Genomic DNA, 16,571 nt, shown 5'->3' with positions numbered 1-16,571 from the left:
TATATTTATGGATGATCACAGCTAGAAAAAGTATGCATCCAATGTCAATTTAACACTTTCGGAAACTCAGCCAGTGTTGTGTTTGTTGACTAAAAGCTAAATACTAAAACTATTACAATTCTTTTGTTAACTGAAAGAAGACTAAAAATAAAACAAAACAAATTAAAGAATAACATAAAATAAACATTGGGATGAAAATTCAACAACAATAAAAATAAATAAATAAATAAATACCCAAAAAAGGTGACCCTAAAAATGTGTTTTGTCTTGGTAACTAACTGAAATAAAATGTTTAAGTACTAAAATTACTGAAGTACTGAACATAAAAATAAAATAAATGAAATAAAATAAAATAAATATTGGGAGGAAATTTTAACTAAAAAATTAAAATTATTAAAAACCCTAAAAATGTAACATTTTGCCTTTGTAACTAACTGAAATAAAATGTTTAAGTACTAAAATTACTGAAAAATAAAATAAAATAAATAGGCATTACATGAAGTACTGCCAAAATATATTTTAAAAGTGATGTCTATTAATTATATCGCATTTCTGTCTTTTGATTTTTAGGGTACCTGAACAAAAATGACCACAAATGAATGTGCTATAATTTAGTTTGATATTTAATTAATTTAATTTGGTTAGATTTTGTGAATTGTTAAACTGATTTTGTGCATCTAAAAACAAATGTTTAAGTACTGAAATTACTGAAGTACTAAAAAACAAAAATAAATAAATTAAAAAAATATTGGGAGGAAAATTCAACTAAATAAATAAATAAAAATAAATAAAAACCATAAATGTCAGCAAGGTGACATTTTGCCTTGATAACTAACTGAAAAAAATATATATGTTTAAGGACAAAAATTACTGAAGTACTGAAAAATAATAAATTACAAATAAATGAAAGCTAAACAGAAACATAAAAAGTGACAAAAAATGACAACAGCACAAAGTACACATAACAAAGTGTGAGTTCCTTGCATGTCTTGCTCTATTTTTAATTCCATAAAACCCAGTGAAATCTCCTATGGAAAATTAATTGAACATGGATAGTTATGGATAGTTGGATAGTTTCCATTCACTTCCAGTCTAAATCACAGCATTTATGCAAACTTCTGTCAGTAAGACTTGGCTACAGAGGGCTGCAGATGTAGTCCGTGACATCCGGTCTGTGCTGTCGATCTGCGATCTGTATTTTTCAACCGAATCAATCCGTGAGCTGCTTTTGCGTCATCCTGAAGTCTGTTGAGCTGATCCCACCTGTCTCAGTCATTAGCTGCCATGACATGACCTCAGATGTGCTGATTTCAGCTGCCGCCCAGCTTTCCTTCAGGTATCAACTCCTTAAGAAAAAAGCTCACAATCATTTACTCTCAAAAAAAAAAAAAAAAAAAAAACTCTTCCTACATCCTGTGCACCATGTCAGATTGTTTTTTTTTTCTCTTTGACAAACTGGACTTTATTAGTTTCAACACGTAAAATCATAGTACATGGCTTCCAGTGGTTTATTGCTTTCATAACACTGCAGCATGACAGAAATGAGAGTCAAAAGCTTGTCTGTTTCTATTGATGCTACTTGTATGTATTGCTGCAATTATATTGGATAATATCATTATTCTATGACACAAAATAAATCACAATGTGATACAATATCAGGTACATGTAATGTACTATGCAGACATAAAGAGGCATACACCAGCAAAAAAAAAAAAAAAAAAAAAAAAAAAAAAAATATATATATATATATATATATATACACATACACACACTACCGTTCAAAAGTTTGGGGTCAGTACATTTTTATTGTTTCTTTTTTTTTTTTTTTTTAATAAATTAATACTTTTATTCACCAAGGATGTATTAAGTCAATAATTAAAAGTTTATTAAAAGTTAATAATAAATAATTTACATTGTTATAAAATATTTATATTTTGAATAAACACTGTACTTTTTAAACTTGTTATTCATGAAAGAATCCTGAAAAAAAAAAAAACATCACAGGTTCCAAAAAATATTTGGCAGCACAACTGTTGATATTATCCAACATTGATCATTCTAATAATAAATCTGCATATTAGAATGATTTCTGAAGGATCATGTGACACTTAAGACTGGGAGTAACAGCTGATAAAAATTCAGCATTTCATCACAGGAATAAATTCTATTTTAAAGTATGTTAAAATAAAAAAACATTATTTTATATTGTAAAAACATTTTGCAATATTACTGTTTTTTTTTCTATATTTTTAATCAAATAAATGCAGCATTGATGAGCATAAGAGACTTCTTTAAAGACTATTACAAGTCTTACTGACCCCAAACTTTTGAACGGTAGTGTATATATATATGATGTAATATGTTACCCTGCTGCCTTAAAATTTTAGGTTCAGTCAACTCAAAAAAAACTTTTTTTAGTCAACATTGTGATGTTAAGTTGTACTAAGTTACAACTTAGATATTTGATTTGACTAAACATAAAAATTGCTTTATTAAATTTAAAAACTAGGCTTGTTACCCAGCTACCTTAAAATTTTACATTGAATCAATTCAAATTCCTAAGTTGTCACTTAGTACAACTTAACATTTCAAGTTGACTAAACTTAAAATTTTAAGGCCAGCTAACAAATTATTTTAAGCTGACTCAATTTTTTTTACATTGTTCATTAAAAAAAAATGTATATAAATTGATACTAAGTTTGTAATAATTATGATTTTTTATTTTATTTTATTTTTTTAAGGATGTCTCTTATGCTCGACAAGGCTGCATTTATTTGATTAAAAATACAGTAAAACAGTAATATTGTGAAATATTATTACAATTTAAAATAAACATTTAAATGTAATTTATTTGTGATCAAAAAAAAAAAAAAAAAAAAAAATCAAAATTTTCAGCATCATTACTCCAGTGTCACATGATCCTTCTGAAATCATTCTAATATTCTAAATATTACATATAATTGATATAATCACACATTTATTTATTATTTATATATTTACTGGATGCTGAAATGTTAAGGATATGTAGCATCTGTAATACATCTGCGAATGTCAAGACTGCAAATCATTGATCACCATTTATCTGCACGACAGAGTACAAGATCAATAAACAAAGCTGAAAACAATGCAATAAAGTCAGAAATCAGTTTTCAACAAATATCTGACACAGAGGCAAAAATGCATAAACCATTTCAAGGCACTTTTGCATGCATCATTTCAGCAAAAAACCAGTATCCAATTTACTTACCACTTTTCTGTCCCATTGTAAATTGTGCCTTATTAGAAAAACACACACAGTATTTTTCCAATTAGCATTGCAGTAATTCCACCTACATAAATCAGTCAGTAAACAAAAATTGTTTAAAAGAGATGTTTGTGCAAATTTCCTATTGATCATGGCAGCAGTAATTCTGCTGATGATCAAATGATAGAGGACAGCATTATAACCGGGCACACGTCCAGACGTACGCTGCACTTTTGGCATTTTAAAGAGACTATTCTACAGGCTGAAATGCAGATTGACTCATGCATTACGGTCCCAGTAAAGTCGCAACATAGCAACACAACCTAGAACTCAGTAATGACCTGTAAGATGAAGAAGAGTTTCAGTGCTGAATTTGTAAATAAATTTGCTCCATTTCCTAATTTTAGTGCATTGGGCACTTAAACAATGCAGGCAGCATGTACAAATAAGTCCTGCAATTGATTTTCAGTGCATTCACCCCTAAAAAGTGTATATTTTTTCCCTGGAGGAGTATGTATTTCTAACCAATATAAAACAGCAATTCTTGCAGAATCAATAACTTATATGAAATACATATATGTTCCTGTGATTGTGTTTAGACAGGATACGAGATTGTAATTACTCACTAAAGGCACAGTATTGCTAAAGACCTCAGGGTCAGATAATAATATAAAGCACAATATCCTGAAAGCTTGATGATGTTAAGTTCACAAAATGCAAGACAATTTTGCAAGACAATTATATAGTAACGGAACCCAGACTCTTCCCACATTTCTTAAAAAAAATGTACCTATACGTACAATTCACTGTAATTCACACAAATTATGATTAGGCAGCTAATTATTGATTAATAAGGACTTCTTTTGCATGGTTTCTTGCACATGTGTTTATTATGATCTCAGAACACTTTTACTTTAGTGCATGATGTGTAAACCAATGCATTTTGATGTTTGCATCACATAGTTGGCTTCATATGTATGGTTTTCTGATGTGGTAAACTTGCTTGGTAGCGCACCCGGTACTTGTGTGAATCATAATAAAAGGGCTTAAACATTTGCAAAAGCAAGCTAAAATGGCATGTTTTGTTTCATGTAATGCATTTTGAACTCATGTTTGCTTTAGTTAACACTGTTGATTAGTTTTAGGGTAGGGTGTGCCATAAATAGTATGTTCATTTCAAATGGACAGAGCATGAAACTTTTTCCGGATGTGCCGTGATATGTACAACAACAAACGTAAATAATAAACGGAGCAATTCCAATAGGGACCCAAAAATAGTTTTTGTGCACAAAGAAAACAAAAATAACGATTTTATGCAACAATTTCCTTTCAGTCTACGCTGAGTGTTTACAAGAGTACTACGACGCATGCAGTGGTTGCGAAATATTACACTGTTTGTAGCATGTTTCACTGCAGTTTTCAAGAGAAATCTCCCATGTCTGGTGCTAAATAGCATGTTTAATTTTCTCTGAAACTTAAAAGTTAAAGTTAAGCGTGACTGTAGCATTTTATTATGTTGGTTGTTATGCGTATCACGGCACGTCCGAAAAAAGGTTAATATTTTCGCAGCTTTTTAAAATTAAGGTTGAATCACTAATGTCACATGGACTATTTTAAAAATGTCTTTACTAATTTTCTGGGCCTTGAATGTGTCAGTTGCGTTGCTGACTACGGAGAATCAGAACGCTTTCGGATTTCATCAAACATATCTTAATTTGTGTTCTGAAGATGAAATGAAGGTCTTAGAGGTTTGGAACAACATGGGGGTGAGTAATTAATGACAGGTTTTTTGCATTTTAGGGTGAACTATTCCTTTAATTACCCCCACCCCCCACGTATTTTCAGTGAGCCTGGATTGGTATACTAATGTTTTCAGCGGACACAACCGACACTGAAATGCATGCAAAAATGATAACAGTGGACACGCTCACGGAACTGACCTCCTAGACGCTTCGGAAGGGATTATGGCTTTAATGAAATAATCCTCAGCCGATCTCCACAGTGCTCTGTGTTTGATTCGAGAAATCATGTGGGTGTTCTGGCTTTCTCTTTGGGCGGCAGCCGAGTCGATGTCACGACGCGCAGCCAATTACTGTGCCATACTGGTTGTCCTACGCATCACCAAGGTGCCAACCTGCCAAAAACAAAAGGTGTGAGAAGCGTGAGCCTTTGCCAATCTTGTGCGAGATCTTTTCTAAGCATTTTGTATTATTTATGTTGCTGTAAAGTTCTCAACATAGTACTCACTGAGGCATAACACGTTCTAAAATAACTAACTGGATGCAGATTTAAAAAGAAAACATGTTTTGAAACAGGTGGCTTTCCCAGCTGGTGCTTTGGAGTGGTGTTCAGTATTTCTCTGTTGTTTACAAGAAATCAACAATGACCTTAGTTACTTTTATTAATATAAGTTATTGGTCTAATTTGCCCTGTTTACATTCGTCTACAGTTATATGATCACAAGTGATCTGTCAAGACCGATTGAAATTTACACCCAGAATTAACATGCATCTCAAATTTGTCAAATGCAGATGTTTATAATGCACAACATATGTAAAAAAAAGAATATATACATATACATTTAAGCAATATTTGCATTTATGTTTCATCAAAAAAATAACAGCTTAACCTTTGCTCCAAGATATTTTTCCCTTGCAATCCTGCTACACTTAAAAATATGTTTATGTTTATCCGATTACAGACATAACATGCTCATTTTTTAAGATAACACTGACTTTTGACCCTCCTCTCAGATGTGTCATTTTTCAGATGGGTAGCAACTCCGACTCCACTTATTTAGACAGCTTGCAGCAAGGAAGTGAAGAATTGCTTTGTCATCTCATTTAAATCCTGTCCATCCACCAACCGCTGATTGTTTCACCTGCCGACATCCACCTCGCTGAGACGAAAATGCCTCCAGGAAAATGAACTCGGGGGAACCGAGCTCTTAGATTGTTCTGGCAGGGGTGAAGCGGGTTGGCAGGGTGGTGTGTGTAACACACTTCATTTTCCCACCACATGCTGAACTTAGCAAGTCAATCGACGGATCAGCGTGAGGGCTATTTGCAGGCTGTTGCCATGGTTTTGTTAAACAGTGGACTAATCTACCTCTTCACACATTACAATAACTCACAGTCACAGTTGCTGAAGGCTATGATGTTTTGCTCATGTTTTCTTACCTAGGATTTGGGGTGGGTGAGGTAAAAATCTGTCAAACGGTATAAATTTTTGAGTATGTTGAGTGTATTTTCTGCACTACTCTGAAACACTGCTGAATGTTCAGTGTCAAGGTAAAAGAAATCATAATTTAGCCCCGAATGGATTGTGAAAGTTAGTTTTCTCTGTGAATGTAAGTAAAGCATAATTATATAATTAAAAACATCATAAACAGTGAACCATGCACAAAAATAAAGTATCAATAGATTTTTTATTTTCTTGCAGTTGTTTCCTTGCAATGACTGTTCAAATAAAAAAGTAATCAATCAAATAAATTATAAATATACATAATAAATTAAATAAACAAAACAGTCTATAATAAATAAATGAAATAAATATAATAAGTGAAATACAAAACAAAAATCAGTAAGTCAGTCGCAAGGTTCAATGTAAATGATTTTTCTACTTTTTCTCTAAAGTGCTTCAAATTTTAATAAGCTGTTTAAGTAAAACATCTAAATGGATCAAATTAATTTAGCATAGTCATATGTGACTACATAAAAATCAGAATACTTAAAAAAAAACAAAAAAAAAACAATAACAGTGAAATAAGTAAAGAGTCAGAAATGATAAAGATAGAACGTCAGATAGAGCGATAGATAGAACGATAGAATGATAGAACAATAGAATGAGAGAGTGATAGATAGAATGATAGAACAATAGGTAGAATGATAAAATGAAAGATAGATCAAACAATAGGATAGACAGAATGACAGAACGATAGACAGAACGTCAGATAAAGCGATAGATAGAACGATAGAATGATAGAACAATAGAATGAGAGAGCGATAGATAGAATGATAGAATGATAGAACAATAGGTAGAATGATAGAATGAAAGAACAACAGACAGAACGATAGAATGATAGATAGATAGAACAACAGAACGATAGATAGAACGATAGAACAATAGAACGACAGAATGATAGAACGATAGATAGAATGATAGATTGAACAATAGACAGAACGATAGAATGAAATAGACAGAATGAATGACAGAATGACAGAACGATAGATAGAACGATAGAACAATAGATCAATAGAATGATAGAACGACAGAATGATAGATAGATAGATAGATAGATAGATAGATAGACAGACAGACAGATAGGTAGATAGAGAGATTAGAACAATAGAACGACAACGATAAATAGATCTAAAAGAGCTAGAATGATAGAATTACAGAATGACAGAATGATAGATAAAACGATAGATCTATTTAAAATAGATAGATGAGATAGATCTAAAAGAGACCGAACGATAGATAAAACGATATAGTCATCGACAGAATGATCGATAGAATGATAGAACAATATATAGACAGACAGACAGACAGACAGATGATAGAACAACAGACAGAACGATAGATAGAATGATCGACAGAATGACAGAAGCAACCTTGGATGTGTTTAAAAAAAATCAATAAAAAAAAAAAAAATCAGCAACTTAGCATTGATTAGCATGATGTGCAAAGTAGAGTTGCATTAATGCCGTTTTCCTGCGCACCACTAAAGACCACACACACACACACAGAATACAGAACTAGCAATAAAGAGTTTCTACACAGGCTGCTGATGATGAACCGGAGAACAATGTACAATAAAATCTATGATTGTACATCAAGTAAATGTCATAAATGGTGTTGTGAAAGGTCAGCGTGCTGTATAAGAAATGGTTCGTGAAATTTAAATCACAGTTGGTGGATGCAGCATTGTCCTGAGCGGCAAGGTTCAGTGACCAACACTGAGCTTCAGCTTGTATAAATAAACTCAACTAAACTTTCATTTTGAGCTAAAACTGATGAAAGGAAAAAACAGTAATCAAGATGTTACACTCTAATGGCAAACCATTTATAAAAAGCGTCATCGCAGCTTGACTCCATTTGCCCAGACACTTGGTCTACACCTCCTTGTCTTCCCTCCGTCACCGTCCTCTCATGTTTACTCATTTCCTCTCCGAACACATTATTCCTGCTTTTACTCTGCCAATCAAATCCACATGCCCATTACTGAATGGAGACTGGAGCGGATCACAGCTAATTGTTTCTCCACACATCAGAGCGGTGATCTCACACATTAAAAGGGCTCCGGCTCTGTAATGAGAACAATGCAAGGATATGTGCGTGTTTGGAGTAATAAGAATTATGCTAATAGCCAAAATGATGAGTTTAGAAGAAAAAAAGTAGACAGAAACAGTGCAGTTCAAGAAAAAAGGCCTGTTTTGACAACATAATTACTTATTAAGCTTAAACTGCTTTAAGTCAGTCAGACACGACACAAAGAGAAGGGAAAACTCAACAGAGATTGAGCTAATGTCGTCTTTTGTTGTCAAAAGTAGAGGTGACAGTAGGACAGTAGGCTTTCTCTTAGTAACTGAGCTGTTGTGAAGGGTTTTTGGTCATTAGATACAGAAACTGACTAAGCCTAGGCACAAATGACAAGATCAGAACTGCAACAATGGATCTAATTCAGAGTTTGAAGGAACAGTTCGTACAGAATGAAAATGATGTCTATTTATTCACCCTCGTGTCCTTTCAAACTCAAGTTTGATTTTTTTTTCTGTCGAACAAAAAGGAACTTTTAAAGAATCTTAATGCGGCAATTACTCATTCAGTATGTCATAGGGATCATGCAAACTCAAACAGGACATGAAAAAAGATAATAACTTTGATAATTTTACATAGCACCTTTAAAGAAGCATCTAAATGAAAAAAAAAAAAAAAAATAAATAAATAAATTAAGAGCTTATCTGATATGAGAAGATAGTGCATTATAGAGTTTTGGAGAAATTAATAATAATTTTAAAAAATTAAATTAAAATAAAATAATAAAATAAAATAAGATTAAATTGAATAAATAGACCACAAATCCACAGAATTTGTCTTGAGATACAATTTAAATAAATTAAGGGACTGAGCTTATCTAATATGTGTAAGTAGTGCATTTCAGAGTTTTGGAAAAAATAAAATAAAATAAAATAAAAAACCCCACATAAATACTCCACAAATAAATACATAAATAAAAAAATCAGTGCTAATAATAATAATAAAAATAATAATAAAAAAACAGAATTTGTCTTGAGATACAATTTAAATAAATTAAGAGACTGAGCTTATCTAATATGCGTAAGTAGTGCATTCCAGAGTTTTGGAAAAAATAAAAAAAATAAAATAAAAAACCCACATAAATACTCCACAAAAAAATAAATAAATAAATAAATAAATAAATAAATAAATAAAAGCATTATATAAACAGACCACAAAATCACAGAATTTGTCTTAGAATACAATTTAAATAAATTAAAAGGCTGAGCTTATCTAATGAGTAGGTAGTGCATTCCAGAGTTTTGGAGAAATAAAATAAAATAAAATAAAAAGCACCATATAAATAGTCCACAAAGTCACAGAACTTGTGTATTTCCACAAGCCATTTATAACTTTATTTGGTTATAGACCAAAATTTAAGTCATTATTTATTTATATTTATGCATTTAGCAGACACTTTTATCCAAATTTACTTTCGAACGAGGACTGCAACAAAGAGTAGAAATCAGCATCAGCAAATTTTGAGTTGTTTCTTGAATATATATCTTTCTGGTCCTTCAGGATTTCATTTTGTGCTGCCCTCATTTTTTGGTTGGTGAAGTCAGGGTTGTAAAAGTTGGCTCTACATTTTGCAGAGCACAAACTGTGTGTTGGGTTGTGGGCTGGGCGTGTTGAAGGGTTTCCCGGGGGGCTTTCTCTTTGGGCCGTGTGGGAAGGTGCCGATTGGTTCCACCGCAGTGCAACCCACAGCGACTGACTAGGCCTCCTCTCTCGCAGTTTGTCACCAGCCATGCGCCAAACAGATGGAGCTCACACAGCGTCATGCGGTGCCATGAGCTACCTGGCACTGAAAAGAGAACGAGGAAAGGGAGGGTGGCTGAGAGAACTGGCGAAGAACACTTATTCAGCAGTCGATCTGACTCTACTAGATTCTCAAGAAGATTGCTGATTTCCAGCATCTTGACCTCCTGCACATCTTCTATCAGATGTGAGCCGTCCGAGTTAACCTTAAAAAGCAGCAAATAACAACCTGGATGTGAAGACGGCGAATTGCGTTTTAAATTACACCCGTAGAATATATACTGAAAACCATATCAAGCTTAGTTTAAACATAAGCACTAGTGCAAAATTCAACAAGGTTACAGAAGAGTCTTCTTGAATTCATAAAGAGAATCAAATTGACCTCCCAATGCAAACCTGGCTGAAAAACCCAGAATTTGTTGCACAGCACATTGTGGTTTATAGATGTGAGGTCTAGTGTACACAAAACAATCTCCAATGGAGTAGGATTTGCAAAAATACACTTCATACTGTAAGTAGGAAGTAAAAAGCATCATAAAAATGGAATTATGACAAAAAAAAAATCCAAGAAGTGTCTATTAAAGTCTGTATTCACATAAGCTTAAGCACTGGCCTTAGATAAAGCCAACCAAAATACATGCAAAAGCCTTCTCATTAGGATATCAGCATCCTGTAGCTAAAACAGCAAATGTATTAACTCATAAAATGTATATTCTGAATGCAGTGCAAGTTGCATTGGATAAAAGCATCTGCCAAATGCATAAAAATGTAAAATGTCAGGGCATTCACGGTTATCTTTCGAGAAGTACCAGAATAGAAACCCAATTAGACTGAGTATTATTCTAAAGACAGGGAAATGATTAAGAGACTGGATTGAAACAACAGTAAAAGTGGGCAAACAAGAACGCAAAATGGGAATAGTTCCAAATTAATGTCTGTTCCAACCCTCTAATATTTTCTTTCTTCTTATTTTGCATAATATTAAAGGGATAATTCACCTAAAATGCTAATTTTGGTTAGCATAGGCTTCTGTTGTACACTAAGACATTTATCTTCTACGACAATATCTTCCACAGAAGAACAAAATTGGAACAAAATAAGGCTGATTAAAATTTGACCTCTTTTTTAAACTTTTCCAAAGTGGATGGAGATTTATTCTGTACCATAAAATATTTCTAAAATACATATCACATGCTTTGGTCGGCGTCTGCGCTTGATGGAGGGTGTATCTAAAGCTTGGTGCTGATGCGACCATTATAGTGACAACACCCAATCACATTACATTTTTGATGTTGCATGAAAGCGATTGGCTAGCGTCTGTGCTAAGCTATTTGCCTAAGGTGATCTGATTGGCTGACGCCAATGTTGGCGCTTCAAAAGTTGAACGTTTTCTGACTTCTGCCGTGAGCAACGCCAGTGGCGCATCGCAACAAATCTACAATTCAGTTCGGGAGCGCACTGTGTCACCCATTCGAAGTAAATGAGAAGCATTAACACAGAAGCTGTAATGTCGACACTTGACAAAGGGCGTCTGAAGCTTGGTGATGATGCAACTGTCCAATCACATTACTTTTCTGGTGTTGCATAAATGGGAATGGCTATAGTGTCTGTACTAGGGTTTTTGCATAAGGCGATCTGATTGGCTGACGCCAATGTTAGTGCTGGAAAAAGTTGAAAATTTTTCAACTTCTGACGTGAGTAACATCACCGGCACATTGCAACAAATCCACAATTCAGTTTGGGAACGAATGACGTCACCCATTCAAAATAAATGAGAAGCGTTAACACTGACGCCTTAACGTTGATGCTTGACAGAGGGCATGTCTGAAGCTTGGTGATGACGCAACTGTCCAATCACATTATTTTTCTGGTGTTGCATGATTGGGATTGGCTAGCGTCTCATTAGGGTATTTGGATAAGGTGATCTAATTGGCTGACGCCTGCATTGGTGCTTGAAAAATTGAAACGTTTTCAACTTCTGCTGCGAGCAACACCAGTGGCGCGACGCAACAGATCCACAATTTAGTTCGGCAACACTTGACGCCACTCTATTTAGCATAAATAAAAAGAATAATTTTTTGCTCTGCAAAATGATTCGCTGTTTCGAATCGCTCGAAACACCACATGCTAGTGACGCCTGCTGGTCAAAAGTGTTTAAATGCAACAAAAACTTAGACCAAAACATGCATAAAACATTTTATAAAAACATCTACAAATGCATTGCAAATGTTTTATTGAAAGTATAACATGTCAAATGCAATTAAAATCATAAAATACCATTAAATATGAAGAGTCTGTGTGGTTTTTATTTATTTATTATTATTATTATTCATTTGCAGGGCTTGTTTTGTTTGTTTATGGAGAGCTGGTATAAACAGGTCAATAAGAGACTATTAACTATACTCATCCCTTTAATTACACAAATGTCTCGTTCAAAATGTCTACATTGATTAAACTGATCTGACATCAGGTAAAAACTATAGACGCTGGTTCAATGGTTTGCCACTAAGAGATCTTAATGAACTGGCATGATTCACGGGTTCACCGAGATTGCCCCCAATGGCAAACCACTGAAATTTCGAAACGTTTCAAAACAGTTATGACATAACAAAGCATCCTTTACAAAAATCGTGTTGATAAGCGATCTGAAGCACTTTTGAAGCTTCATGAAGCAGTGTTTCAAAAGCAGTCATCACTAATTTATATTGTTTGTGGAAGGCATAGGACCATAAAATCTCCAAGGGCTATGATAGGCTGCCTGTTCATGTGTTTTAAAGGAGGTATGGCTTTGGAGAGTGATTTGGAAGGATGGTGGGATGTTATGCTTTCAAACCTAGCTTGCTGTCCAAAATCGCCTGCTTTACCTTTAAATGCTTTGATTTTGGAGAAAACTATTGCTTCAAACTGAGAGAATACAAAGAACAGAACAGCTGACACCAAGAGCAACCCAACGCTAAGAAATACATCCTGACAATGTTAAGACTCAGCAAATGTAACCTTCCCAGAGAGACAAGAAAGTACAAGCAAAACCTGCTAGAAAGGAGTACAGGCTGTTCTAGTCTGCACAAAGAACTTAGAAGAAACAAAACTTACTTTTTGACCCTTACGGCCTTACTGTACACAAATTAAGAACGCAATCTTTCCCCATTTCTCCACCCAGCTCTGACAATTTCAGCAGAAATGGAAAACCAACAAACTCCCATACCTAGCCAGATTGTGCAAACATTGCTGCAAGGTATAACCTATAAGAACCTGCGGGACACAAACTCTGCTGAAAGTGACCTTCCTCAGTCAGGACCAGCCTCTTCGGATATTAGCGTAAACGAACACAGCAAATGCAAGAGCAGAAGCAGCCATTACGAGTAAACGCTTGTGCTAATCCCGTGGAAAAACACCAAATGCCTTCTAATCCCCATCTGTGAATGATAAAGCATAACACTTCTAGTTTTGGATCAAAAGGATAACTTTACTTAACTTTGCTGTTTATTCGTGCCTGGAATCAAAATGCTTAGCTTTGAACCGCAGTGGTCTGGACACAATGAAGTCTGTAGATTAATCGACGAGAAAATGTGTCTTTCAGTCACACAAAGGCTCTGCTTGCTTGATGTTTTTTAGATTATTTTGCATGAGCAGTGCTCTGAGATGCAAATGCTCTTTCGAAATAAATCTGAATGCCACATGGGGCAGAGATGGGGGAAAATGAAATTATAATTAGTAATGCTCAACAGTAACTTCACATGAAGCGAAAGAGTCAACATTAATTCATCTCGGGATATTTTCGTTCTCCTTTGTCACACAATTTTCTGATGAAATTTTCCTCAATGATAATAGGACATTTTAACTATCTTAAAATGTTAAAATAGCAGAATACTTTGGTGATTTTGTAATTTAGGGTACACTTTATGTCCAATGATGATAATCATATTTTTTCTAACAATTTTCTTATATCAAATAACAGAATGCATGCTGTAATAATCACAAATATAATTTGTACACTCTATTTTCAGGTTTGCTTAAAATTGATTTTATAACCCTTGAACTACAGTTTCAGCCTTGAGTTTAAAATAATGAATAAAAAATGTTAAAGTCAAGATTATCTACAGTAAATGTATTTAAATACCTTAAATACCTTAGAAAGAGGGTGAGTTTAATTTTAATATTCTTTCAAATAAGAAAATGCCAAACATTTTGAACACATTATGGAAAATGTCCACTTCATTTTTTTTTCTATACTTGATCTCCAATGAACTTTCATCAAAGAGTTTATTAATTGCCTGTCAGCTACATTGGGTATGTTGTTATGGTTTGCAATATTTTATGACTTTAATTCAAATAAATATTAAGCTTTGAGGTTAACCTGGTCAAGAAAACAACAGTGGTTGGCCAAACAAGCCCTGCCATGGAAATTATGAGTCGAAATGGTAAAACTGTCAACTATGTTATATGTCAACCCATACAGTTTGTCCATAACTTAATCTTTTTCCGTGTAATATCAAAATGATGTTTAATTATTAAACTTGGCAACTAGCAGATAAAATATATCAACTGCAACCAGTAGTTGTTTTATTAAGAAAGCATGTTTATACTTTTTTCCTGATACAGTTGAAGTCAAACGTTTACATACACCTTGCAGAATCTGCAAAATGTGAATTGTTTTACCAAAATAAGAGGAATCATACAAAATGCATGTTATTTTGTATTTAGCACTGACCTGAATAAGATATTTCAAATAAAAGACGTTTACAAATAGACCACAAAAGAAAATAATAGATGAGTTTATAAAAATGGCCCTGTTCAAAAGTTTACATACACTTGATTCTTAATACTGTGTTGTTACCTGAATGATCCACAGCTGTTTTGTGTGTGTGTGTGTGTGTGTACTTGTTCTTGCTTCATTGTGGCGACCAAATGTCCCCACAAGGATAGTAAAACCTGAAATTTTTGACATTGTGGGAACCATTAAAAATTTATTAAAAATAGTAAATGATGTTTATCTGAAAGTGTAACGATGCAAACATGTTTTCTGTAAAGGGTAGGTTTAGGGTTGGGTTAGGGGATAGACAATACCGTTTTGTCAGTATAAAAACTATAGAAGTCTATGGAAAGTCCCCACAATTCACAAAAACAAACATGTGTGTGTGTGTGTGTGAGATAGTTGTTCATGAGTCCCTTGTTTGTCCTCAACAGTTAAACTTCACGCTATTCTTCAGAAAAATCCTTCAGGTTCCACAAATTCTTTGGCTTTTCAGCAATTTTGTGTATTTGAACCCTTTCCAAAAAATGACTGCATGATTTTGAAATCCATCGTTTCACACTGAGGACAACTGAGGGACTCATATGCAACTGTTACAGAAGATTCAAACTCTTACTGATGCTCCAGAAGGAAACATGATGCATTAAGAAACAGGGGGTGAAAACTTTTGAACAAAATAAAGATGTGTAAATTTTTCTTATTTTACCCAAATATCTTTTATTATTATTATTATTATTATTATTATTATTATTTAGTACTGCCCTTCAGAAGCTACAGAAGATACTTGTTTCCCAGAAGACAAAATAAGTTAAATCTACCCTGATCTTCAATGATGCATGTTTTTTTTTTTTCCTTCTGGAGCATCAGTGAGCATTTGAACCTTCTGTAATAGTTGCATATGAGTCCCTCAGTTGTCCTGAGTGTGAAAAGATGGATCTTACAATCATACAGTCATTGTTGGAAAGGGTTTAACTGCTCAGGACAAACAAGGGACTCATGAACAACTATCACTAAACTAAAAATCTATATGTAAACGTCTTTTACAGTATGTTAAATATATTATTCAGGTCAGTACTAAATAAAAAAAAAATAATATGCAATAAGATCCCTCTTATTTTGGTACAATAATTAGCATTTTGCAGATTCTGCAAGGTGTATGTGAACTTTTTGACCTCAGCTGTATAAAATATTCCCTAAATTATAGAATGAGTCAGTTCTATATTATATTACATAACATGATTTATTATGCTAATAATGACTTTCTGAGTTTAAAATCTAGCAACTACATCACACTGCCAAAGACTGTGCGGTCTCACCTAACAGACTAGCACCTGAAGTAAACAATCGCTTCTATTTTAGGCAATGATTATTCTTAAGTCCTTTAAGATTAACGTAGCTGTCTCCATGACAGAATAAGAACATGTGTGAGAGGGCGATAAAGGAAAAAATTGGACAATCTGTTGCCGCATCCAACGCGTGCACCAAACTGTCAATTAAAACATGATGCCCAGATGT

General features: G+C 33.7%; 1 long non-coding RNA gene across 2 annotated transcripts in view; it reads right to left on the bottom strand.

Annotated features, from left to right (window-relative positions):
- Nucleotides 1-832: 832 nt before the first annotated feature.
- Nucleotides 833-16,571, bottom strand: part of LOC127180645 (uncharacterized) — a 120,289-nt gene continuing 104,550 nt past the window's right edge. Inside the window, exons 1-3 of one of the 2 annotated variants that reach the window (XR_007829677.1) lie at nucleotides 5,980-6,128; nucleotides 5,185-5,378; nucleotides 833-1,346 (exon numbers count right to left, since the gene is read on the bottom strand). This is a non-coding gene — a long non-coding RNA (uncharacterized LOC127180645). Of the gene's footprint in view, nucleotides 1,347-5,184; nucleotides 5,379-5,979; nucleotides 6,129-16,571 lie in introns of those variants that run through there. The other variant, XR_007829678.1, reaches the window with a different exon arrangement.

This window comes from Labeo rohita, chromosome 18 (assembly GCF_022985175.1).
Source record: "Labeo rohita strain BAU-BD-2019 chromosome 18, IGBB_LRoh.1.0, whole genome shotgun sequence".
NCBI lineage: Eukaryota > Metazoa > Chordata > Actinopteri > Cypriniformes > Cyprinidae > Labeo > Labeo rohita.
Note: the sequence above shows the minus strand (reverse complement) of the source record. Positions and strands in the feature narration are given on the sequence as shown.